Source organism: Epinephelus fuscoguttatus, linkage group LG15, assembly GCF_011397635.1.
Source record: "Epinephelus fuscoguttatus linkage group LG15, E.fuscoguttatus.final_Chr_v1".
In the NCBI taxonomy this organism is placed as follows: domain Eukaryota; kingdom Metazoa; phylum Chordata; class Actinopteri; order Perciformes; family Serranidae; genus Epinephelus; species Epinephelus fuscoguttatus.
Window position 1 is genome coordinate 8,670,359 of NC_064766.1, and position 25,241 is coordinate 8,695,599.

Below are 25,241 nucleotides of genomic sequence, written 5' to 3' on the forward strand. Positions count from 1 at the left end.
GCATGGATTACCCCAAAATCTTGTACATACTTTCATGGTGCCCAGAGGCACTTGCATTTTGGGATTTAAAATCCATAGCCAACTTAATTAGGGACACTCAAGACTAGCCATCGCTATTGAGGTTCAGTAAAAGTATGACACACATTTTAGTTCACGAAAAGTTCAAACTTTTTTTAAAATTTGGTGTATGGGCCACCCATTTTTGCAGTTGGAGAATGTATGATTCACTTAAGGTCTACAACAATGATAAATAAAAATGTGAATGTTGAAAAAAACAAAACTTTATCCAGTTGCATAAAATGTTTGTCAAAGCCACAGGGAGCCACTGGAGAGGGCCACAGGTTGCTTACTCCCTCATTGAAGTGAAATGTCTCAACAACTAAAGGATGGATTGTCATCAAATGTGGTATTGTTGTTGCATGCTGTTGTGACTTATTGGTCCAATACGGATAGACACGGTGGCAAATAAAACATTAAAATGTGTTCTTAACATGCATCCTTTATTGCTTGCCCCTTCTGTGTTGCTGTAGTTGTGGACTGTAGACTGTATACTCTGTAGCTGTGTTAGTAATTGTGTAATAGTTATCTCATTTTTCTGTGCAAATGAATTGTTTTAGTCTCTATTTTACAATTTTGCAGTAAGAACCAATGGACCAGAACCAGACAGTTGTCATGAACAGGGAAATTAGCTATAGGGACCAAAACTGTAGACCGTTTACTGTTTATTTCTACTGTAAAGTGGAGCAATTTAACATGCCGGCCTATGGGGATTGACTGGCTTTACTATAACAAGGCAGGTCAAAGAACTGCAGTTTTTGACACCTCATTTTTCAGCCCTGGAGATTACCACTTGGGATGTGACCCATCACCAACATGTTAACTGCCCTCCTGTGGTATAGCATACTAATACCCACAAAATATTATCTAGTTTTTTAAAAAAGGACATAAAAAAACACCGATATTGGCTCCATGTACTTAAAACCATGCTAAGTGCGAATGAGTAAATATTAGCATGCTGATACTACGCTAAGATGGTTGACACGTCATCATTACACATTAGCATTGTCATTCTGAGCACGTCAGCGCTCACCTCAAAGCACTGCTCTGCCAACGTAAGTAAACACTTAAATGGCTGTAAATGCAACATGACTGCTGGTATAATCATGAGTTGTTTGATCATGAGTTGCAATCAAATGTAATGAATATTAATGTAAGAGGCAGGAAAAGTCACACATATCCAGGCCTAAAACACTGCAGATACATACATCCAGCTTATCACTGTCTGATCAATGTCTTCCATTAATTAAGCTGAGTGCGAGTTAAATGAGGATAATGTTCTTTCACTGCAACAAATCAATGAGATTCATTAACTTAGCCTGAAGGCTAAGATAAGTAAGAACACACTGATATTTTACTATAGCTGCTCAGTGCAAATAAGGAATTCCCAGCTCTAACTTGAGCACATGGAGTGCAGTATGTTAGCCAGCTGAGTGAAAATCTCTGAGGGATTTGACCCTTAGCCAATAAACTGGAAAGTCTCTTCATCTCTCAGTCAGACACAATGCTTAGTCATCAGTGAGACGCTAAGCTCAACCTGACAAATCCTTATTAGTCAAAGTTTAAAGGTCTGAGAGAAAATATTTCCTTTGAGCTATGTTCAGAAGCTCATTCTGGGTTCCAGGCCTGTCTTTAAGGAGTGTGAGACATTTTCAATCAGCAGCTGCCAAATGCTGGAGCTGTTTTTGCCTGACTGGGTCTGGTGATAAAACACCCGAAAAAAAAGTTCAACTTAGTCGGCAGAGAGTGTCCGATAGCTGATTCACACCAGTTATAAAAAGTACAAGCATCTTTGATTTCATTTTATTTTCATCCAGTTCTATTTCCCAAGCGTAAATGTCCTGTTTTCCTTCTGACATCAAAGCTGATTAAAATACCTCAATCTTTTCTATGTCCCAGATGAACTGATGGAAAAAAAACTTCAAGTTCAATCTGTATTCTAATAAGTTTCCTAATGCGCAAGGATTAAATACGTCACATGGTGTGACCGTAAATGTAAAGATGACAAAACACCACTGATATGAAAAGATGAATTAGGGATTTTTAGAAAAGCAGTCATATGCTCATTCACTAATAAGTGAGTTTCAGGTGGGTTTCTATTGATTGCATCAGTGTGTGTAGCCCCAGCCTGAGGCAGATCAATGACCGCACTCCTTTCAACTAATCCTAAATCCAGAGCGGGGCACAAACAGCATGGGCGTGGCCCTGTGAGCCAGGGTAATTTCACACGCGGTGACTGGAAACGGCATCCTCATTATTTGCTCTGCGTATTTTGGATCTTAATATCTCATAACAAGACCTTTCCAGCTAATTAGTCCTGTTAATGTTTTTGCATATGACTAATTTTCAGGGGGGGAAAAAACAAACAAAAACAAAACAAAAACCACATGTAGTTTTCTCTTTATGAAAGGGTTGTTCATTGTGAGCAGGGAAAGCATTGGCAGGTCATTTATTGCTGGGGCAGTTTGGTAGATCAACAAATCTGATGACTCATATCTTCTTCAAGCACAAAAGGTCCCAATGTTTGCACACACATGACCTCATCCTGGCTGTTGTGGTGACAAAATGTGAATAAAAGCTGAGTCTGCTGTTAAGGGTTAATGGACACACACAAGTAAAGATAACACATTTCATTTTCTAGACGTGTGGAACAATAAAGCGCAGTGACCCTTTACTGGCAAAAGGGACCACCTTTTTGTCTAGACATGAGTCTACAGCCATGCTAGCAGCTCTGTGACTTCAGCACAGCAGTGCTTTGAGCTAAATGCTGACATCATCATGCTAACATACTCATATGCTGATATGCTGAAGTTTAATGTTAGCCATGTTCACCATATTAGTTTTAGCTTTACAGCATGCTAAACATTTGCAGATTAGTAATAAACACAATGTACATCAGAGGCTAATGAGAATGCCATTAGTTTTGCAGGCATTTAGTCATAAACCAAAGTACTGGAGAAATGCAAAATTTGACCTGATGGTGGCGCTAGATGAAAAGTTGAAAGATCGCAAAAGTTATTACAATCTATTCTAAAAGGGGACATACATTTCTGCAGCAAATTTCATGACAATCCATCCTATGGCCTTTGAGATATTTTGCCCCAAACCATAAAAGTAATTAGGAGCCATCACCTAAATACCATGAATGTCTGTAAAAGAAATTGTGCCAGTCCGTGAGGAAGATGTTGAGATATTTCACTGGAACTGGAAATTTGACCCTCTGATGTTGCTAGATATAGAATTTAGGGGATGACCAAAGTCATTTAGGATTCACTAACTATTTTCAGTGTATAGCAGCTAAAGCCTTTTAGGTGACATCACATGCTAATTTGTATATCAGTCTTGTCAGTGTCTGAATTGGACAAGAAAAGGTGCCAGTGCCCTTATTCAGGACTTGCATCAGGTGTCTTGGATATATTTATATTTATACGCATATCTTGGTAACATATTCCACTTTAAATGTATGCTTGTTTGCATTTCTTTACATATGTTACAGACAATGCACATTTCCACAGTTGCACATAAATTGGTTAATAAAAACTTTATGAAACGTTGGTGTCTGACACCGGAAGTCACTGCCCAAGTGCCAGATTTTGACGACTTTGGGGTGAGAGTGGGTTGTTAATACCATAGGAGCTATCTGGGGCAGGCTCTGTAGCAAAAGGCTTGATTCTCACATAATCTTGTCATTCTCGCATGATTGCATGAATCCAGCTGATTTGCCAGGTAACATGACTTGGGCAGATGTAGAGGAGGAGAGTGAAGTTGTAAATACATACAATACTTGTAATACTTGAAATTACTGTTCCCAGGAACCTTAAAGCTGACATTTGAAAAGAATTTTAGCTTTACTGTTTTGAGTCTTTTGTTTTTAACTCGTGCTGTCTCAGGTGAGGCAGTTGTTTCTTGTTTTTATTTGTATGGAAGTTTCAGATAAAAGAAGAAAATAATCAAATGGGATGAAGTATTGACCTGTTGTTTTAAACCATTTATTAACTAATATCTAATATTTATGTCTTTGACTTTCTCTATTTATCTGTATTATTGCTGTCATTGTGCTGCTGCAACAACTGCCTTTCCCTGCAGTGGATAAATAAAGGTTTATCTTATCTTATCTTAAACTTTGCATATTTTGAGGCCAAATAAAACTTTAACCAGTCATCATAGGAGTCCCATGAACAAAAAAAATGAAGATCTGTGACTGAAAAAAAGTTGCTAATGTAATCTTGGCAATCTTGGATTCCTCCTTTGTGCACCATGAATATCTTTAGCAAATATCATGACAATCTATCAAATGGTTATCGTCTCATTTTGACATTCTTACCTTTCATTGGTAAAAGTGACAATCTGATGTCTGGACATGTCTTAAAATTCTACCACAACTATGTCAGAGCTAGGTTAGCGCTAAACCAACCTCACTATTCCAAAGTACAATGACAAAGAATGGACATAGTCAACTAGGAGTGCTGCTTTGCTGCCTGAAATCTTTGGTTTGCACCCATCTGAATGGGACACCAAAGTGCTGAGCAAACCTTTAAGATAAAGAGGAGATTAGTTGCCGTCAGGGCGCTGGCTGGATGTGAGTACAGTGAATGAAGAGGCATTAAAGCCAGACAAAGCTGGGCTGCACTGGCCTTACGCCACTTCCTCTGCTGCACGCGTACACACACACATACACACGCACAGACTCACTCATACAAAAACCTGCAAGCAAGCAAATGCTTGCACAGGGTTAGAAATTAATGAGAGCTCAGGGCACCAAAATGCCCTTTAAAGTTTAAAAAATGCTTACGAAATAAAAACTGTCGCAGAAAAAGAAAAGATAGCATCCCAACCCATTTTTTGGTTGTGCTATTTTTTTTATTTTTTTTAATTTTCACCATCTTCATATTTAATTGGTTGAGCGGTCATTTCCTCCCATGTAATGTCCACTTCAGGTTATCTTTGGGGTTAGAAAAATGGAAGTGTTTCTGGTCAGAACACAATCAAGGACACAGCCTGGAGCAAAAGATTACACTGACACCATGCAGTCTGCAACAGACCCCACACAAACCACCATGTCAGCAAAAGCGAAGCAACCAACAGGGTTGAAAACTAAACAATGGCGCCCAGGAGGGTGTGGTGGTTGGGGACAAAGAAGAAAATAACATTTTCACAAACTTCCAACACTGGTAAAAGTTAAAAGAAATCTTAGACATGCAATTTTAGCATTTAATTGGCAATATAAAGTGCAGACACTAAAAAGACCAAAGCTTGAAACAAAAATCACAAGGGGGCAAAACATGCCCTCAGCAAAACCATTCATTTCACACCCAGATGAAAATTCTCTTTCTGCCACCATCTGTGAAAAATCTGTATGAATTCATCGTCTGCCAAAGAACACAGGCAGTAAAATAAAGCAGAGTGAGAACTGTTCTCATCAAGGTGGTAAGTGATGAATGGGTGTTTGACCAACACAATCTGTCATTTTTTTAACTTCACAGCTCCAAAAAGCTCTGCGGGACATAATGGCTTTCTCTCAGCAGTATTATGGATAAGAAGCTCATTTGTAATTATGTAAGGCCCACTTACACGTAAGAGTTCATAAACGCTAAAGGCATGTGAGAACAAAGAGCGGCCATCAGGCTGCAGCCAGTCCTCCAACGCCCACCCAGTCCAACACACACACACACACACACACACACAGCACACACATGCAAAAAGACAAGGGCATGCAAAGTCACATTTATATTTGAGCATACAAGATAAAAGGACAACCAGCTTTTTCAGTGAAATAGATTGAGTGAGCAGGTAAATAGGTCTGAAAGCTCTGCCACCTAATGTGTTTGTCCTGTTCCGTCCAATGAAATCATGATGGGCAAATAAAGAGCAGAACATGAGCATATGAGAGTTTATATACCCTAAAACAAATGAGGCATTTGTTGGGGAGAATAGAAGGTAGTTCTAATATTTGGCATGTTCATTCTGCATTCATTTAAGTGCTTTGAGAGCTCGCCTTGATGGCCGATGTGAACACTTGTTAAACCATCATGTCTTTTCTACACATGTGAAATAAAGAATATATGATGTACAGGTGTAGAGGACTTGCTAGGCCCTTTTTCAGAGGTGTACTGAGTAACCAAAGTAATGCAATGAGTCATATAGGAAATTACTTTTGCTATACTGTGATAGTTACTTTTTGTTTATGTGATGAGTTATTTTTCAATTAGTATAGTTTTAGTACTGGAACTTGGGTATCATATGGACAGTAGTATGAGAAAATGGAACAATTTGCAGCCCTTCCTAGTTTTCTTACTTTGATTAGTTTTCTACAAATCTACAAATGTTTTAAACTGGCAATAAAGCTAGAAAAAAAACATGTAAGCGCAGGAGTGTTGCACTCAAATTCATCGAGTGAAGTATGCTAAAAGAAGACATTTATGCACAGCAAAAAGATGAATGTTATATTCTACCTAAGCTTTTTACTAAAAGGATATATATTCAGATGTAACTCCTTTGTGATCGGTCACATTTTGATTAGTAACTGCAATTTAATTAGCCTGAGTGTCAGACTGAAGCTCCCAGAACCTTCAGTCTGACATGGCCTGCATTGAAGGCGATTTACAAGGGGGAGGAATTTGATTTTTCCCTAACCAATCAGTAGAGATCAACCACTCACCCAGAATCTGACGTCATTAGTATCCATGCCTCGGGGGTGCCGAAAACAAGCGAGCATTGCCCGTTTAAAATGTCTCCGTCGTCGTGCACGCCCAGCTGCATCGCCGTTAAAACCAGTTTAGCAGCTTCCTTAATTTGGTCCTCCATTAACGCGAGTAGTGGCGAAATACGTTGGCATCGTTAATGTGGTCTGTAGGATCTGTAGTGGTCGCCATTGTTGCTATCCTCACCAGTTACCCACCGGCGTATAGCTTGACATCAGCGTGGCACTGATTGGCTAATCGCTAGACCCCCGGCGTTCATTGGTCCGTCCATCGTTTGGACGAGATAAATCGCAAATTCACTGAAGTATGCCAGACCAGTAATGCAAGCCTACTCAGTTGAGTGGACGGGGTCTATGGTCTGGAACCAGGCTACAATTTAATGACATTTTTCTGTTACTGTAAAATTACTTTAATGTAGTAACTGCACTACACATAACTAATTAGTCACTTGCCAACACTTGCCGCTAGCGACATATGTTGAGGTTAGCACAACAAGCTGATTAGTGTACAAGTCAGTCATACTATGTCAGGTGCAAATGGTAAATAGTGAACAGACTTGCAGTTGTATAGTGCCTTTCTAGTCTTAAGAGTGGTCTGTCACACACTCACCCTTTTACACAGTGGTGGCTGAGGCTACTGTACAAGCTCACACACCGATGATGACACAGCCATCGGGAGCAATTTAGGGATCGGTATCTTGCCCAAGGATACTTTCACACACAGACAGGAGGAGCTGGGGATCAAACTGCTGATCTTCCGTTTAGTGGATGACCCTCTCTACTTTCTGAGCCACAGCTGCCCAAAATTCAATGCTGGAGCTGGAAGCTACAACAGCAACAGAGAGACAGCTGTGTATAAGACAAGGATGGCATCTACCGCTGTAATCAGCGTGAATGGAAACATATCCAACATGCCCTCGCACCTTTGACAGCATCACCAAAATGTGCTGATCACCAGAAGGATAAAAGTTGGGTGCTCTGAATGTTTAGCCAAAGCATCTTGTGTATATAGGTATTTTCAGTTTCATAGAACAAGTGATGCTTTACAGTTTAGATAAGTGTTTAGTGTTCATATGCTGTAATAAGTGTATGAAATAGTGAGTTTCCAAAATAACTAGTGGGCAAAATATTAGCTCAGTCTCCAGTAACAGGAATGCGTCCATCTTTTACACTTGCACTTTTTTCTGCTGTATCGAACTTGCACCCAACAGTGACTCCGACACCGTGCTGCACATGCTGCAAATGTAAATGTGTTTTCAATATTTGTCACACATGTTGCAGAAACAAGATTTGTCCACACACAAACATACAGTAACAAAACAGACGGGGAGACCTTTCCTGCCCCCCACCCGACTAACCACCCACTCACCCACCCACCCACTCTCTCCCTTACTACAAGCTAATTGGGAGTCGCCCCTCGCTGACCTCCTCTCATGCACAGAAAGAGTCATCGCCATGACAGCAGAGTCTTGCTCATTATCCCCAACAAGGGTCGGCCTTGTTAGAGCCCAAACTGCCACACCGCACCTGGCTGACATCACAGCAAACCCGAGTCCCTGTTGCCACGGCAACCACAACTTGGCAACCGCAACTTGGCAACGTCCCACTCCACGGGGGATTGATTGGGTGAGCAATGCAGTGAGAGGTGGATTAGGAGGAGTATTATTGTCTCCCTCGGTGCAGAGGGACACGCGGGGTCTGAGCTTTGCCAGACACTGAGAGGACGGTGGACTCAATGAAACAATGATGACAGCCCTGGCCCGAACTTGGTTTAACACAGAGATGAAAGATGCCTCTCATGTATCCATTGCTCATTAATTTGCTAATGTGCTGCAGTGATTAAAAAAAAATACTGTGGTGCACTTCTGGCTGAGCTGACTGAGCCTTATTCCATGTATTTTTTGATTAGTAAACTGAGCTAAATGGCACAATTCAACTGAGAAGAGTGGGACAGACATGGTTGCATTTTCACTCAAGTGTCTGTTTAATACACAACCAAATAGGTGCTGTAGTAAATATAGGTCCAGAACGATTTTGCAAGGACACTTTTCCGGCTGTAAAGTGCACACTCAACCATGGAGTGAAATGAACAAAACTCAAGTGACAAAATGATGTGTCCGCCAAACAACCATTACCCTCTCTATAGCTCCCGCTCTGCTCCTCTCTCCTCTTCGGGCAGCAGAGAAGAGGGAAAACCACTCAGTGCCTTAGACAGGGAAGCAAAGTGCAGCTGTTATTTGTCATCATCCATTAGTGAACCAGCCGGACCCACAAGTGGAAGCTGCAGAGATGGGAAATGGTTGGTGGTCACTCTATCACACGATTTTTGCACCTGATCAGGGCTATATGTAATTTTAATATACTGTGTATACAATGTGGGTCAACACTGGCACTGTTAGACCTCCACATCTGACTTAATTCATATACACTCAGGATTTAATTCCTCACCTGGTTAGTCAAGCAACCTGGTCACTCTCTGTGTTGTAAATGCAGGAAGTAGTGTGCTCTTTAAGGGTCGAGTCTGGATGGTAACTTCAGATGTGCAAAAACTCCTGCAAGTTCCATGTTCCATGTTTCAAGTGATCATTTTAACCCAAACCATTATCTTTCCCTAACCAAGTGCTTTTTGTGCCTAAACCTAATCAGACCTTAACCACAGTGTTGTCACGTCATACAACAGTGAGACAAGAATCTTTTGAAGTGACTCGCGTAAGCTTTGCAAATCTAGGGTTACCATCTACTGTGGCCATGACCCTCTTTAAGTAATGAGGGTGTGTGGAGGTTGGATTGGTGGACAGGTGTGTCATACACCTGAGTTTGATGCAGGAGAATGCAGTTTGCATCCTATTATAGACCCACACTTAACATTTGCCTTAACCCTAACTGTAGCCACAATCCTAACTTGAACCATGCCTAACCTTAACCAAACTTTAACCATGATTTATTTACCATAACCAGCATCTTTCCCTAACTTTAACCATACTATAGTTGCCATACGCAAAAAAAGTGAAACTTTTAAAATAGCTGTCATTGAATGTAATCCAGGGTTTTGTGGAATCATCCATTATTCACATTCATGTCTGGCAGCAGGGGTGGTTATGAGGTCAGCACACTGTAGTGGTTCTGCTACTTCATGACTTCATAAATGCACTGAAAAATCTGCAAAGCCGTCATATACTTGATGCCTCACCCAAAAGATGCACAGCCACCACACAGTACATAAAGACAGATCATTCTTTGATATGGAGTTTCACAGAGATGACACTAGTTAATTACAACAAAGCATAAAATGCCAGGTAAAAATATAGTTGCACACAAATATTCTGAGCAAACTGCATTAACTTTCAGTAAGTACATCTCTATTTTGTGGACATTCTGACAAAAACCCCAAGTCTTTTCAATAAAAAATAATGGGACAGTTCTTTCATTCATTATTCATTTCATGAATTAATGAGGCACTGACCTGTATAAACCTGCCACCCAGTTGAACCCTGAAAAAGATAAGCAGGTATGATTTGTGTAGTATACACAGAGGAAACTATGTGATCTCCTTAAACCACCGCCTCGTAAATATTTCCAGTGGGAATCTCTCTCATCATGCAGAGCTTTCTGTCGAATGAATTCAGTCAAACTTTTGAACCTTCAGCTGTTTTTGCTTGTTATATTTTTACTCCATCTATTGACAAACTCATAGCAATAGTCATTATATGTCTTAGCTCTGATATGCTTTTAGTTGATGTGTCAGTGGTATTGTACATGATCTGTTGTTTGTATGAACCACAAGCTCCAGACTTTAACTGTTGAGTCACTGGTTTCAGCTCCACACTGGCTTATGCTCAGACGTTTCCTCATCTTTGGGATGTATTTAGTTTCACACATATTCCACAAATGTGGGAGCAAGCTAAATGTAAGTTATAGATTTTTAAAAGCTACGCTATTGGACTGGCAAAACAGTAGATTATCATTAGCAAATATATAAATTTGCAATTGTGATTGATGAGGAAATGTAATTAAAAACTGGAGTGGAAATAAACCAAACCTTAAGGAACTTCCACATTAACACTCAAAATATCAGCATTTTGAATACCACACATAACCACACACCATAAAGCTATACAGTCGGATCTAACAGTGGAGCAATAATATAAGAGGACAGAGAGATCGACTATATCTTAAGGCCAATCAGAGTTGTACAAAGTTGATGCGGTTATACGGCATCATTAATCACTATGGTGGTAGCAGTAAATGTGCAGTGACCTTGCTCTCAACCCCACTTACACGAGACTGCACTGAAATGACTGAAGAGAAAGGCCTTAAACTATATGTTAAAACTGAAGACAGTGTAGATAACTGAATTAAGAGAGCAATAATAACACCACTAGATTCCATACTGGTTGAAAATGTGTTTTTTTTTCTGGTTTGTCATTTTTGTTCATTGCTTTTTGTTTTCAAAATAACTTAATTAATTTAACATTAGTCTGTGATCCTAATAAAGGCTGTCAGCTACAACATATTGGTCTATTTGTGTTGCTAAATTACTGCCTTTTGTCTTACTACTCAATTTAATTTAATTCTTTTACTAATACCATTATTTTAGTTTTTTCTTTTAGTATTTTACTGCTATCTTTAGCTATGCTTAGTTTTTTTTAAATAATAGTTATAATGTGTTTAACAGTGCTAGATGATGTGATTTTATTTTTATTATGCCTTGCAAGTAAATGTGGGCAATGATGTTGGCAACTCATCCTGCTTTTTGCATCTCCCACTGTGTTTCTGCTCTGAACGGTTCAAGGAATAAAGAGGTTGTTGACCAGGCAACCTATCTTCCCCATCTACTCACTGAAGGAGGGGGGGCGCCAGCTGCGATATGAATCAGATGCAGCTATGATTGGAATACAATGACCTGGCAACACACGGTCTCTCTTTCTCTCTCTCTTGCCATGTGTCTCTCTTTCTGAACAAGGTTATCAGCCGAGATTATCAGGTTAGGACAATAGATGGCTGATTCGCATAGTGAATGGTTTTGGCACAAAGCATATCTCTGTTTGTGATTGCCAATTCTTCTCACATAGAACTGTGGTTGTTTTAAAAGTAAAACAAGGGCAAATTGTGACAGATATCATCTCTGGTATTTTACTATTATTAATTGTAGCAGTAGTAGAGCAACTTTGAGCCATTGAAATTATCATGTTACATATGATTTTTTTTTTTTCACAAATGTGTTAAGTATTTACAAAATTCGAATTATTAGCAGCACCACTCATACTACCATCTCCACCAAGAACCCCCCAGTTAAATACTGCTGCTTCTTCTATATAATCTTACATAAAATCTACAGGGGGTTGATGAAATAACATAACCACTCATGAAAAACAACTTTAACTTTGAAGTTACTAAAGCATGCTAATGCTGCTATAAAAGTGGGTCATATGATGTCTCATACTAATTAAGTATTTGTCAACCCCCCTATATGCTTTATACAGTATCTGTAGTGTCCCCAGTGACTAGTCTCAACTGGTGGAGGCTGTTCTTCTTTCTCACAGCAGTTCTTGATTTTTAACACTGTACTCCTTGAGGTATTGCATAATTTAGCAGTTTTTGGACTGATGCGCCTGCAGTTTAAGCACAGATGATCTAACAGCTTCCGATTTTGTGTCAGTTGTCACATTACACCCTGAATGCTCACACGTTAAAGTGCTGATTGCTACGCCTTTTTATCAATGACAAATACTGCCAACTGGCATGAAACCTAATTAGGATTCACCTTTGAGGCAGTTGTTGTAATTAGGTTACGACAAGGCTAGAGGACAGCTTGGGTCTATTTATTATAGTTTGGCCACCATTTCTATTGGTAATAATAGCACTGTACACACTAAGCTAATTGATGAGATTTGGGAATATGGTATCACTGAAAAGTCCTTCATCATGTCTGATGAAGGGCAGGAGCCCGAAACGTAACATGTGAATACATTTTCAAGGAGCAGCTTCTGGTGTGCGGACTTTATCTTTTATTTCATCACTGAAAAGAATCTCAACGGACAAGAAAGAAAAGCAGAAAGATCCTGGCTCAGCTTTGGCCTACTCTTGCTGCCATAGCTCTGCATGCGTACAGTTTTTCATGCACAATAATGAATTAATACCAACATTCCAGGTAATTGTACAAATTTCTGACCACTCATGTTTCTTGTCCCAGGGTTTCCAAGTCTCATCAAATAATTTGACAGTGAGATGTTATCGTAGCCATAACCTTAGAAATGATGGCTAAACCTACGAATTCAAATACTAATGCACCTGAGAAATCCTTAAAAGACTATTGTCATTGTTTTCATCACCTTGTCCATCCCATCTTTCTCATAGCCATGTAAGCTGATTTAAAAGACTTTACCAAATCAATTGCATCAGTCTAGACCGAGAAAGCAACAGAAACAACATATCTTGACTACAGATGTTGTGAAGGCGCAGTAATTCACGTCTCGGATTTGTCTCAGCGAGAGGTTATTAAGAGTTTGTCCACATCTCATGTATCATCTTCTTAATATAAAAACTTAATGAAGCCTGTTGAGGCTGCAGCAGCCGAGGCGAGTCTTTGGAAAAGGATGATAACACGCTCTTAACACCTCTCTGAACCGTGGCGGAGTGCATCACTTTTCACAATTTTCACCCGGGACGTTACTATAGGGTCACTCCACCATCCACCATGAATCTTCGGCAATTAGGCAGAGAAATGAAGAGAAGGTTGGGAGAGAGGTGGGGGGTACTTTGTTATACCCCAGGGTAGCAGGTGAATGGACTCTGAAGATTTCTGTAATGCTGCTTAGCGTGTTTCAGAAATGTGTGCGGCAACATTTGGGAAGAGAAGCTCTTTGATCAGTTAAATGTTGTGTGACGAGAACACTGGCTGGCAGTTTCACCTGTGTGTGTTGATGTAAGTGTTTAGAGCTCCGCTTTGAGATGTTGCTAATCTAGCTTGTAGCAGTCAGTTAAGTCAAGCTGTTAGTGTGCACTCTGGCAGACCAAATGAATACTGGAAACAAGTAGATGAAATTGTGATTATGTTTGTGCCACAGGAAAAGAGCTTGTTTAAAAATACTGCTATTGAGATCTTTTTTGGATTACGAGGCCAGATAGTCAGAAATCAGTGGTTCCCAACATGAAGGTCGGGATCCCAGAAGGGGGTCACAGGATTAATTTAAGCTCTTATGACGTGTATATTTGGACTTTTTTTCTTATCTTTACTTTTTGTTATTGTAAATAACAGGATAGTTTTATGTCTTTAGGTCTTAAATTAATGAAGCTGGGAAGAGAGGTCAAGAGGTCGTGGGTATACATTATTTAGTTTTAAAGCTTTCAAAGTTTCAAAGTTTGCTATTTTGGTAAATTTGTTTTCATGCTGTGAGTTAGATGAGAAGTATGAAACCACTTACTGGTCCTTTAAATATGAAGCTGTCATCATGTTGATGTTGCCATGCAACCATTTATAAGTTAGTGTACCCAACCCATGGCCGTATAAAGAGATACAGTGTTGGGGGCAGGGCCCCGTTCATACCTATGAAAGTTGCTCAGTGGTGAAAGAAGGCAAAGAGGTTTGACTTTCTGATCATAAAATTAACTTGATTTTCTGCATCATTGGGCCCATAGCAGAAGCACACTACTATACAGGAAGCACACTCTGCAGGCTAAGTGGCTAACTCCCAGTTTACCCCTCCATCAGCTCAAATGGGGCTAAAATGATTTAATCATGTCGCTTTCGAAGACTTTTCGAAATGCTATCAAACTGAATGGATCAAGTCCCCATAGTGAAACAAGGTATTTCTCGGGGTTGCAATGCTAAAAAAAATTATCCACTGATCAACAGAGTTTCCTTTTAATATAAGTTCATTTGACAGACAAGGAAATGTAATTCCATTGTTTGACCACTATTTCAAATGGCTTCAGAACCTGGTCTGTTAATGGGGGCTGGTCTTGATGAAGAAATAATCCTTCACAAACCCCCCTTGTTGAACCTCAATTTGTCATTGTTACACTTTGGTGTTTGCAAAGATTAAACAAGTTATGAAGTGTTGAATTTGTTAGTTGTGGATGACACTAAGTCTTTATGTTAAGCTAAGCTAGCTGGCTGCCTGCTGTAGCTTCATCTTTAGCATACAAATATGGGAATGGAATCAATCTTCTTCTGAGGAAAGTGAAGAGTCAGTGCAAATACTAGAACCACAGTCTTAAAACACAACAGCTAAAAAATAAGAAGAACAAATTGCTACCCTTTGATCAAGTGATCCATTTGTTTTGATTGGTTCTAGTGTTATGTATGAGCTGTGACTCTCCATTGGTCTGGTGGGCGGTTGCATATTTCACCCACAGGATACAGAGATTAAAAGGCAGGGGAACTTGCATCAGTTCTCTACCAGTTGCCTCAATGAATATGAACACATCATCATGATTACTAAGCTCATTTTTACGCTGCCATATCCACTGATCTTTGTCATGTTTTTCCTCTCAAACCTGATGGAAAACATCTGCTACAACATGCTGTACGTGCCTAAATACAATGGTCAATGTGAAACAAGCAGCCTGTTGATAACCCATTTAATGAGATATCTCACTGCCAGACAATCTGCTCTCGGAAGCCTCTCTCTGGCTTCCCCCAACCCCCCAATGTCCATCACATTAAACTTCTTATTAAGGCTGGGTAGCTCCTCCATCTTGGGAGTGATCTGTGATCTACAACACGATAGCCCCTAAGAGAGAACACAGGAATTAACTTTTAAATGAGGCATCATAAACTGCCACGCAACCCACAGTGACTGGAGATCCTGTTAGGCTATATGAGGGCTAATTCAGTAGGCACGAGCAGGCCCCAATTTCTGCCAGGTCACAGAGCAGAAATCCACACACAATTAACATGAGCAAACATCATGATGCTCTCTGCTGAAACACAGTATAATCTTGGCAATGTGATGAATGAGATGAATTACTCTACAGTGGGGAGGAGAAACAGCCTGGAGCTGATCAGAAACACACTGTGATGTTTTTAGTGATCAACATGGAGCGATTCAAGCAGGCAGGCCGGAGCTGGAGCACACAGGCAGCAAGGTGCTCTTCATCCAGTTCACATGCCTGCTGATGATGATGGCTGAGGGAAACAAATATTCTGATCGTCCCAGCATCGCCCTGCAAAGGCAACACAAAGGCGGTGCAGCCGGTCACGATGAGCCGCTGTCACCTGTGATAATCGTGCGAATATCGCTCACATTTAGGTCAATCTGAAAGTAATACGGTTATCGCATCAGCCAACCCCCCTCCTCATCATCCGACCCCCACACACCCTCCTATGGATGGATGGATAGATGGCGAGTCTAGCTGAAATGGGGGGGTTTCCATTTTCAGTCCACGACCAATGCAAGCGCACCACAGCCCTTTAGCGCATCATAATAAAAAGCACAATCCATACCACGCCTCGGAATAAACTGACACATAATAGCAAAAAAACATCTGGCACACACTTCGAACATAATACAGCAGCCAGCCATATTCCCAGCAGGCTGACACATTCTAGCATTTTTCAAGCATTTGCACAGATGGGAGGTGTGAGACGAGCGGAATGAGGAAACTGGAATGACATTGCGCCTGCTTACTGTAAAATAAATTCCCTCGGGGGATGGAGAGCCTCCTTTTTCCCTCTTGACTCCCCTCCTTTCCGACGTGCGAATTTCCCGAAATTCAGACCATGCAAAACAGGTAGTCAGTCATTCCGCCCTCCTAAGTATTTGGTCCAGCGCGGTGGGCGAGAGGAGAAGGCAAGAGGCAGCATCCGAGAGGAGAGCGCCAGCTGTGGGGAGGAAATGAGGAAGGAAGGAAGGAGCGGCCGGGCCGGAGCGCTGCGCACAGGAGAGGAGGCAGGAAGAGAAGCAGAGGTGCTCTCTCTCTCTCTCTCTCTCTCTCTCTCTCTCTCTCTCTCTCTCCCCCCTCTAGTTCTCAATACAAGATCCCCCCATCCCTGCCAGACAGACTGACAGACGACTTGGGTACCAGTGTCAGCAGCGACACCCACCGGGGATGAGAGGAACTACTGTATGGGGGGTGATTAATGCCGCAAGAGTGTCAGCAGCTGGAAAAGGAAAGCACCGATAAATGCTGGTGCAGGTGCGTCAATAAACATTTAAAACCAACTAAATTCATAATTACTTATCCCCTGTTTCAAAAAGTAATCATGTCATTGTGATTTTTACGTTTATTTTCAACATTTTGTTATTATTTAACAGATGAAAAAGGTCTTTAAGGGTACCGTAAAACCTCAATTAATAACCTGGGCTATTATTTGCTTAAATCCCTGAAATCAACAGGCCTGTTCTTTCACACGAAGCTTTATCAGCAAAGATTGTGAGTAAAATCAAATTGTTTATCTAAACCAGTATAAATATACTCATTCAAAAATTAGTCTTCAGATAATATATAAATTATGAATCATTCATTTGATCTAGCTCTGACAGACAGCGCATCAGAGAGATATAAAGTCACACTTGAGGACACCATTTTATCCTGTTAAAACAATACTCACCACTTGGATTAATTTTTATGAAAAACCCTTTTGATTCTTTCGATCTGAGGACCCTAACGGACTAAAGGAAAATGAATGACTTACAGGGTAATCGAGGAATGGACACATAATTTGAGGTAGCCAACAACCTGGTTTAATACATCTGAAGAACTTCTATTAAAAAAAAATGTAACTGCTTGGCAACCAGACCAGGCATCTAATTGAGACAGGCGTTGATTTGTCAAAATGTGTAGCCATACCGGGCTAGTAAAAGTGACTAGACATTAAATTGGGACAGAGCTTTTAATGTAAGTTTTACGGTATATTAATGCAGCCATAAGACGTTTTTTAACTGGTAACAAAACAATCTTAAATACTTATTCCTCTATATGAGAAACATGTAGGACTGCCTCTAAATTGCGTTTGAAGCCTAAAGGACACAACCCTACAAACTGTGCCCACCAACGGTACAAGACAAACCCACCAATGTGAGGCACATTGTTATAAATAAATGAGGCCAAACGTAGCAATAATCCTCTTTATTAATTTACTTGATTAATCATTCCTGAAGATGTGACTCACCTTGTAAGTTATGAGACGTAAGCCGTACTCTAACCTTAACCCCCTATCTTTTAACCAAACACTTGATAGCTAGCTAAATGCTATCTTAGATTTTTCTTCGGGGCTTCTGCTTCTGGACCAACGAGCAAAGTGGTGAGTTATGTAGCTGGCGGGTGGGTCATGTAACTGTTCCAGCTGCAACTACCCCCTATGCTATATGACCTAAGCAAATGAGACCACCACCAAGAAGAATGACTATGGGTTTATCTGTCTGAGATCCCGTGTCCTCATATGAGGACATTGCATTTTGGGTTTACTTGACCTTATATTTCATTCTGCTGAACTCATGCCTGTTGTCCTCATTCATGGATACTTGTTTGTGCCATCTAGTGGTAGTGAAACCACAAGACACTAATCCATGTTAAAAAAAGATGTCAGCCATCTCTGCCCAGTCAGTCTGCAGCCGACCCCGAAACAAAGTGGACAAGGTACAAAACCTGATCAGATTTAATGGTTGAAACTTATTTATTTATGATTAATAACATTTGTAGTTTGATATGCCAACAAATTTTACCAATTGTATCAACAGTTACAAGCTAGGATGCTCGTACTCATTTGAAGACATTGGAAACCTTTCATTGTGACACTGGGACTTAGTTGTGTTTAGTTTAGTTTTTTTATACATATCAGGTCCTACTAATCCCAAATAGCTAGGAGAAATTAAAAATGCATACCACACAAAAGTTCAGATCTCAGGAGGATATAGTTATGCCTGTCCAATCCCTGTGAAATTAGCCCAAACGGTTTATGGGGTGTAGAGTGGAAGAGCCTGTATTTACATTTTCTGAGGCAAAGTTTCCCAGTGGGTAGATCTTTAACCAGTTAAAAAGAAGAAGGAGAAGATTTTTCTTTGAAGTTTTTTATTTTTGGCGTTGTATTCTGTGGTCGTGGCTGATACTGGAGCAGGATCAGCAAGAATTTGAAAAAGAAAAAAAGAATGGACAGAAGAACAAACAGTCAGCTCAAAGATACAGTGATAGAGCACGGGTGAAAACACGAGTCAACCATGGTCAGTCATTCAACAGATGGAGAGAATTATAGGATTTGAGAGGATTCAAAACCGATCCTGAATTGGCCCTTTTCCTCCCTAAACAGCAATGTGATATGTTTATTTTATTATGAAATACATTGTGTTTTTCTTTCACTTGTTGTCAAAGCAAACGCACACACTAGCAAGATCAAGATCTTTATGACAGGAGGCAGTGGTGCTTATAGGAAATGCAGTCTTCATTCCGGAAACACTATTGGTTTTGTCCCCGGGGGTCACCAAAATCAGCACCAAATGAAAGTGCTGTAACAATGCTCCCTTAGCCTTCAAGTCTCTGCCTGGGCAGGCCAGTGTACCTGCACTGCATCGCGCCAACAAAGGGGCTACAATAAGCTTGTCCACTTGGGTGTTTTATTTCCATAACTGCCAATCAAAGCTGATTGAGCTGGAGCTGATAAATACCCGTGGCCACTGCACAGTCATTTGACCTGGGAATGAATGCCGATTGTAGCAGTTCCCATTAAATGAAAAAGCCAGATGTGAGCGGGTATTAGTGGGTTTTTTATGCAGTGGGAAAGGGGCTTATGTTACATAGAGCTGTGGTTTTACTGCTTTGTATAAATACACAATAAATAATCATTATCATTATTGAATTATTGCTGCCATTTTGAGACACTTTCTATTATTAGTCTACATAAACAAAAGAAACAAAACAACACCATGGTTGGGTATTTGTAAGGTTGAGGTTAGGTATCCTAACATGCTAATGTGTTTTTTGCCAAAATTAAACATGTTGACTTCACTATTGAAGGGTTGGCTCACCTAAACAAAAACAGTTAAATGTTCGTGATGTAAACTGGCATGTACTGTGTTAAAATTATGTGCCAGCACTGCAGAAACGAAGCCAGTGGAAAGTCAGTTAGGATCCTTTGTCTTGGTAAACACACAAATTCCTTGGTTCAACGATGTCACAAAGTGTACAGTGGTTACTGGTATGAGGAGCAAGGAAGTCCATGTTTAGGAAGTCAGTTAAGTTGATGGGTCAAAACAAATACAAGACTTTCACCCTGTAGACAGCTGTTCATGGCCAGTGTGAAATTGGAAGTTGATGCTGACTTTTGTTTTTACTTCACCAACTTGCATTCTTTCGTCATTATGTTATGTGACATTCTTACTTAGTTCTCTACGTAACAAATGTAGTTATTCAGCCTGTTCTCTCTCCCAACTTCTCAAATCCTGCTGCTTTGTCAGTGATTTTGGTGTCAGATACTGACGCACAAAGGCACCTTTTGCGATATGCACCAGCCGGCAGCTATTCTGACAACGCCAACAACAACCGAACTTGCCAAATGGCGATGCTTTGTCAATGGATGTCAACGCCAGACACCAATTCACAGAGACACTGTTCACAGTGGTATGATACACTCTGAGCGGGAGCTAATTCTAATGCCACAAGCAAACAAAGAGTGAGAAAGTCCATATTGGGCGGGTGGGTCAAACAAACACTGGACTTTCACCCAAGAGCCTACTGTTCCTTTCCTGTGAGAACCAAAAGTCAACGTAGTGTGCCAGTATGTCTAGCATGCTACACTAGTGATGTAGGTCACATGATGTTTGTCATGTGACATTACGTTAGTCAGAACCATTCTTGGCAAGGCTAAACAGTGATGTTTTTTTCTAACCCTAACCAGAGACTTTTTCTGCCTAATCTTGAGGGAATAAAAATAAAAACAAAGTGTTTTACCTACAAACAGAACCGTACATTTCCTGTGGAAATGGAAATCAGTGCAATCAGCATCAGTTGAGACGTAGGAGGCTACTTAGTGTGTCATATTTTAACACTGAGAGCCATTGACAAAGTGGCGGTATTTGATGAGATAGGATGCAAATAGGTTGAGTTATTTAGGTTTTTTTTTTTTTTTTTTTTGCTAAACCTAGCCAAGCAGTTTAGGTGCCTTAACCCAACTGTTCCAACATCATGTAATTTTTTAACACATTATGTGCCATCACCACATAATGTGGTGTTAAGAAGACGTGGTCATTTCACGCATTTCTGTGAGATCACATTGTTGTGATGCCCGCAGATTGAAAGCCTCAGAAATGCTATTTCTGGAGTGTGCTTTTATTAGAGGAAACAATATTTTAGAGAGCCTCTTTTAACCAGTGTGCTTCAAACCAAAGGTTAATGTGCTAACATGGGCTACGACAATCTGGCTGGATACCTTTTGGTTGACTGGTACTCTTGCCACTGTAACAGTGTTTGTCAGTTTTGTAGCTTTGCAAATGTCAACTTTTACCAGTAAACCGTTCCTCTTTTAACAGTTTCAACAAGAAGGTTCATTGTTTTTCTTAAATAACTATATCATAAAATCTGTTTTTTCTGCCGCCTTAACATATTCCACCCCATTCTGTGTCCCATCAGCTTTAAAACCAAACCCTCCCCCTTGGTTAAATAAGCAAGAATAGAATATACAATATGAACAGACAGACATGCCAAATCAGGACAAAGCCTTTACTAGAGGGAGTTACAACACAAATGGAGACTGGGAAAAGTTTGTAACCCAGTTGAACTGAGCTCTGTATATCCTCTGACTCTTTTCTATCTCTGGCTTTATCTATATTTGTCTCCCTCTCTTTCTGCCTCTCCCTTTCTTTCACTTCCTCTTTGTCTAACATTTCTTTGTTCAGTCAACTGTAAGCTATTTCCAAATGCCACAGTCAGTGGCATCAATGGCAAACTAAATCTTGCACACATTGTTCTCGCATGCAGTGTTTGCTTCATTGCACAAGAAATGACTTTGGATGCTCAGATTATCTACACACATTGCAGCCCAAATGTCATACTTTAACAGTGGAAGAATCAGTGCTTTGTTGATGCAAAACCTTGAAATATGACAATAAGCATTTTCATGGGCATATGATGCAACAATGCACATTCCTGTAAATCTATATTAATTTATTCGTTGTATCATCCCCAGTATGCTCTCCTCACAGTTTCATGCAGTATACTTCATTTGAGCTATTCTTATCTGTAGCCTATCCTCTGCTGCTCTAATGACCTGACATCTCCACAGGGATCATTAAAGTTTCATCTGACCTAATCTAAAAATTGAAGTCCCCTTAAGCAAGGCACTTGTCTGCTCCACTGAAGCTGCTCAGTGTCCATCAGTAGGGAATGTGGCTATACTGAGAAGCTGCTCGCAGGTGTCAGTATGTGTGCGTGCGTGTGTGTGAAGCATAATGCTGCAGGGAGGAACACATGCTCATTTAAACCTATGTTAACACAAAAGAATATGTGAGCCTGTGGTATTAGACTCAAAGTGGTGTTGAGACAGTGTGCTGATTATGCAGCAGTGGTAATCTGCACAATGCTATGTCTGGCTTTTGGAAATTGGCAACGAAAACAAACAAAGCACCCACCTACCACAGTGGTACACGGTGATGTCATGCGAGAGAGACAGGGAGAAAAAGAGAGGCAGTGAAGTCAAGATCTACAGCCTATCAGTCTGAGCCTGAGTGACTCACTTTGTCCTTCATTTGTCTACCCATCATTTATTCATCTAACCATTAACATCCATACAGTGTTACCTAAGGAGGTGAGAAGCAAGGTTGTAAAGATGTGTGAACATTTTCACCCAATCTGTAATTTTATAAACTTATACTCAGTCATTATAAAATTTGGAATTGCCTGCCACAAAAGCTTGACTGGGTCTAGTGAGATGTTTGAGAGGATTAATCTATATGTTGGAGTGGTCTTCATTGCTTTTAGTTTGTAGAAATTCCAGTTTGATGTTATTTTGTATGAAGGGTTTGTTTTTTTATATGGAGAACAAAACACTGTTCAACAGAATAACCAGACTGACAACTGAAAGGGCAGAAAGAGACAAAAATCCCTGAGTCACAGTTCAACAGGAATAGAAGAATCACCGATCACTGGCAAAAGAAACTGGAAGTTCAGCATCTGTGCAGATTAAAATAGAGACATGTTCCTGTTTCAGTGTCAAATGTACAATAATCAGCCCAGTTGCCAAAATAAAATGTTGGCCTTGCATGTTCCTGCAAACACCGGATATGTTACATTTTTTATGTTTCATATAAATGACATAGTTCACATTACATGTGTATGAGCTGAGTTTCTCAACAGGTGGAGGAGGGGATGGTGGTCGGTGTGACGCCAGATGGCTGTCAAGCAGCAGACCACTGTTCAAGACCAACCGCATGTATTTTTAAATGACAGGTCAGGACATTTCAATTCCTGTTCAAACTGTTCTCATAAACTGTTTGTATGTTTTCCTACAAAAAGTAATGCACCCAAATTCATACATATCCCATGTAATCATGAGCCAGTAATTCATGAATAGCCCTTGCATTTTGGAAGGCTGCGATCATGTGACCAATGTGCTGATGGGAGTAAACACAGAAGAGGTCCTGAGCTGTCTGTAAGGAGGTAGGTTGGGGCGGTGGATGGGTCACATAACATAGGACTTTCCCTTGGAGGCGGCTGTTTGGAACCGTGTGAACTTTGAGTGAATTTTAGGTCATTTTATGGTACGTCCTCACCATGTTTCTGTTCCTAAACTTAACCTCCATAACTTAACATTAATTACATGAATTTACATCAGGGACTTGACATCATTCCTGGGGTGCTAATTTGTTCTGAACTGGCGTTTGTGCATTTGCGCATGCAGGATATGTTGCCTTGTTTGTAGCGACAAAACTAGGTATGTTGAAGGTTCAGGGTGTAAGATTTAGTTGCATCTAGCAGTGAGGCTGCAGAACTTGAACTTCTCCCATGTGCCAAGTGTGTAGAAAAATGTGATAGCATGAAAGGCCCCGTGGAACCAGTGTTTGGTTTGGCCATTCTGGGCTACTGTAGAACAACAACATACAGAGCAGGTCATGGCTCACTCTAAGGCAATGAAAAAACACATTTCTTCTCTTTTCAGAGAATTATAGACAAATAAAAACATAGCTATAAATATTATATTCCATTTCTGCCAATAGATGCCCAGACTATCACAGGGCTGACACATAGAAACAGACAACCATTCAGGTTCACATTCACACCTGCGGGCAATTTAGAGTCACCAATTAACCTGCATGTTTTTGGACTGTGGGAGGAAGCTGGAGTACCTGGAGAAAGGCCATGCTGACATAGGAAAACATGCAAACTCTTCCAACTGTATTCTCCCATCATGCAATGCAAATGGAGGTTTGAATCATTTGTTATTCTTCTTTTCATGCCAAAACTATTTCAAATGTACAAACATATGGTGTATAAAATTCACTGTCTTTTTTACAATAGCCATTATTGAAAGGAAGAAGGAAAACTATATTATAATAGGTCATTCCAAACGTTTAAATGGCATTATGAATGTTCCCAAACATGATTTAAGGTTGGTCTATAGACCCCATTTGCACGTGGTATTAATGTCTGAACCTTATCTGGGTAGGGTATCTGGGTCATGACATCTGATTACAGGCTTTTGCATTTACCTGGTATTAATATGCATGCTTGTTATCTCGTTTTTGGCCGCACTATAATTGGATCTCAATATGCAAATTAAGTGAAGCGGGTGGACTTCCAGGTCAAGGGAGGAGATTCAGTTAGCTCCATTTATTGTTCCTTTTTTTGTCATGCAGCATGGCTCTATGGTTGGCGATGGGGTCATTCGACCAAGGAATCTCAGAAATACAATATATATATTATATATATATATCTTACATACAATGAGATTTTTGCTCATGGTCTCCAGGCGATGAATCATACTGACTTTGCTGACCCTTACTTTTCCTTCAGTGCCACCACGAGGTTCACGTGTGGTTGGTGTAAAATGTCTCAACAACTGTTGGACGGGCTGCCATCATTCATTTGGCATGCATTTACACCTGGATGGGAAATCAGCATTTTGTTTGTTTGTGTTTGACTCAAAGATTGCGTCTGGTTTTATTGCATTTAACCCATTCCATCTTTACCATTCAAATTTCACAGTCAACTAACAGATGCTATGAAAAGTATTGCTCTTGGTCTTAATTAAAACCTAACAGGGTCAGATTAATGCTAAGATGTCTTATCTCCAGAGCAGCTTTTTCTCTGATAAATTCTCATGTAGACTCAGGGCTGCTCAGGTTATGGCTAACTACGTCTTCTGTAGTGAATAAAACATGAAACTGCCTTTGCTGAGGTCTGAATCATGTCCTTTTCTGTAGAGGCAGCCTGTAAAGAAATTCCTCCCACTGAAGGTTAACCTTCATCTTAAAATCAAAGAAACAGGTAGAAGCTGTGGGCAGAGACAGTCTTTGTCAGCTAGGGATGTGTCTTTCGCAAAAGTTTCGTTCAA

The 25,241-nt window shown here is 40.3% G+C and overlaps 1 protein-coding gene across 8 annotated transcripts in view; it reads right to left on the reverse strand.

Moving 5' to 3' along the window:
• The window catches only part of ctnnd2b (catenin (cadherin-associated protein), delta 2b), a 208,216-nt gene extending 191,529 nt beyond the window's left edge, over positions 1-16,687 (reverse strand). For 5 of the 8 annotated variants that reach the window (XM_049598387.1, XM_049598391.1, XM_049598389.1 and 2 more), the window contains exon 1: positions 16,390-16,686. The gene's annotated coding sequence lies outside the window, so the exon portion shown is untranslated. Of the gene's footprint in view, positions 1-16,389 lie in introns of all 8 variants that reach the window. The other 3 variants (XM_049598396.1, XM_049598395.1, XM_049598392.1) reach the window with 2 other exon arrangements.
• Positions 16,688-25,241: the final 8,554 nt, after the last annotated feature.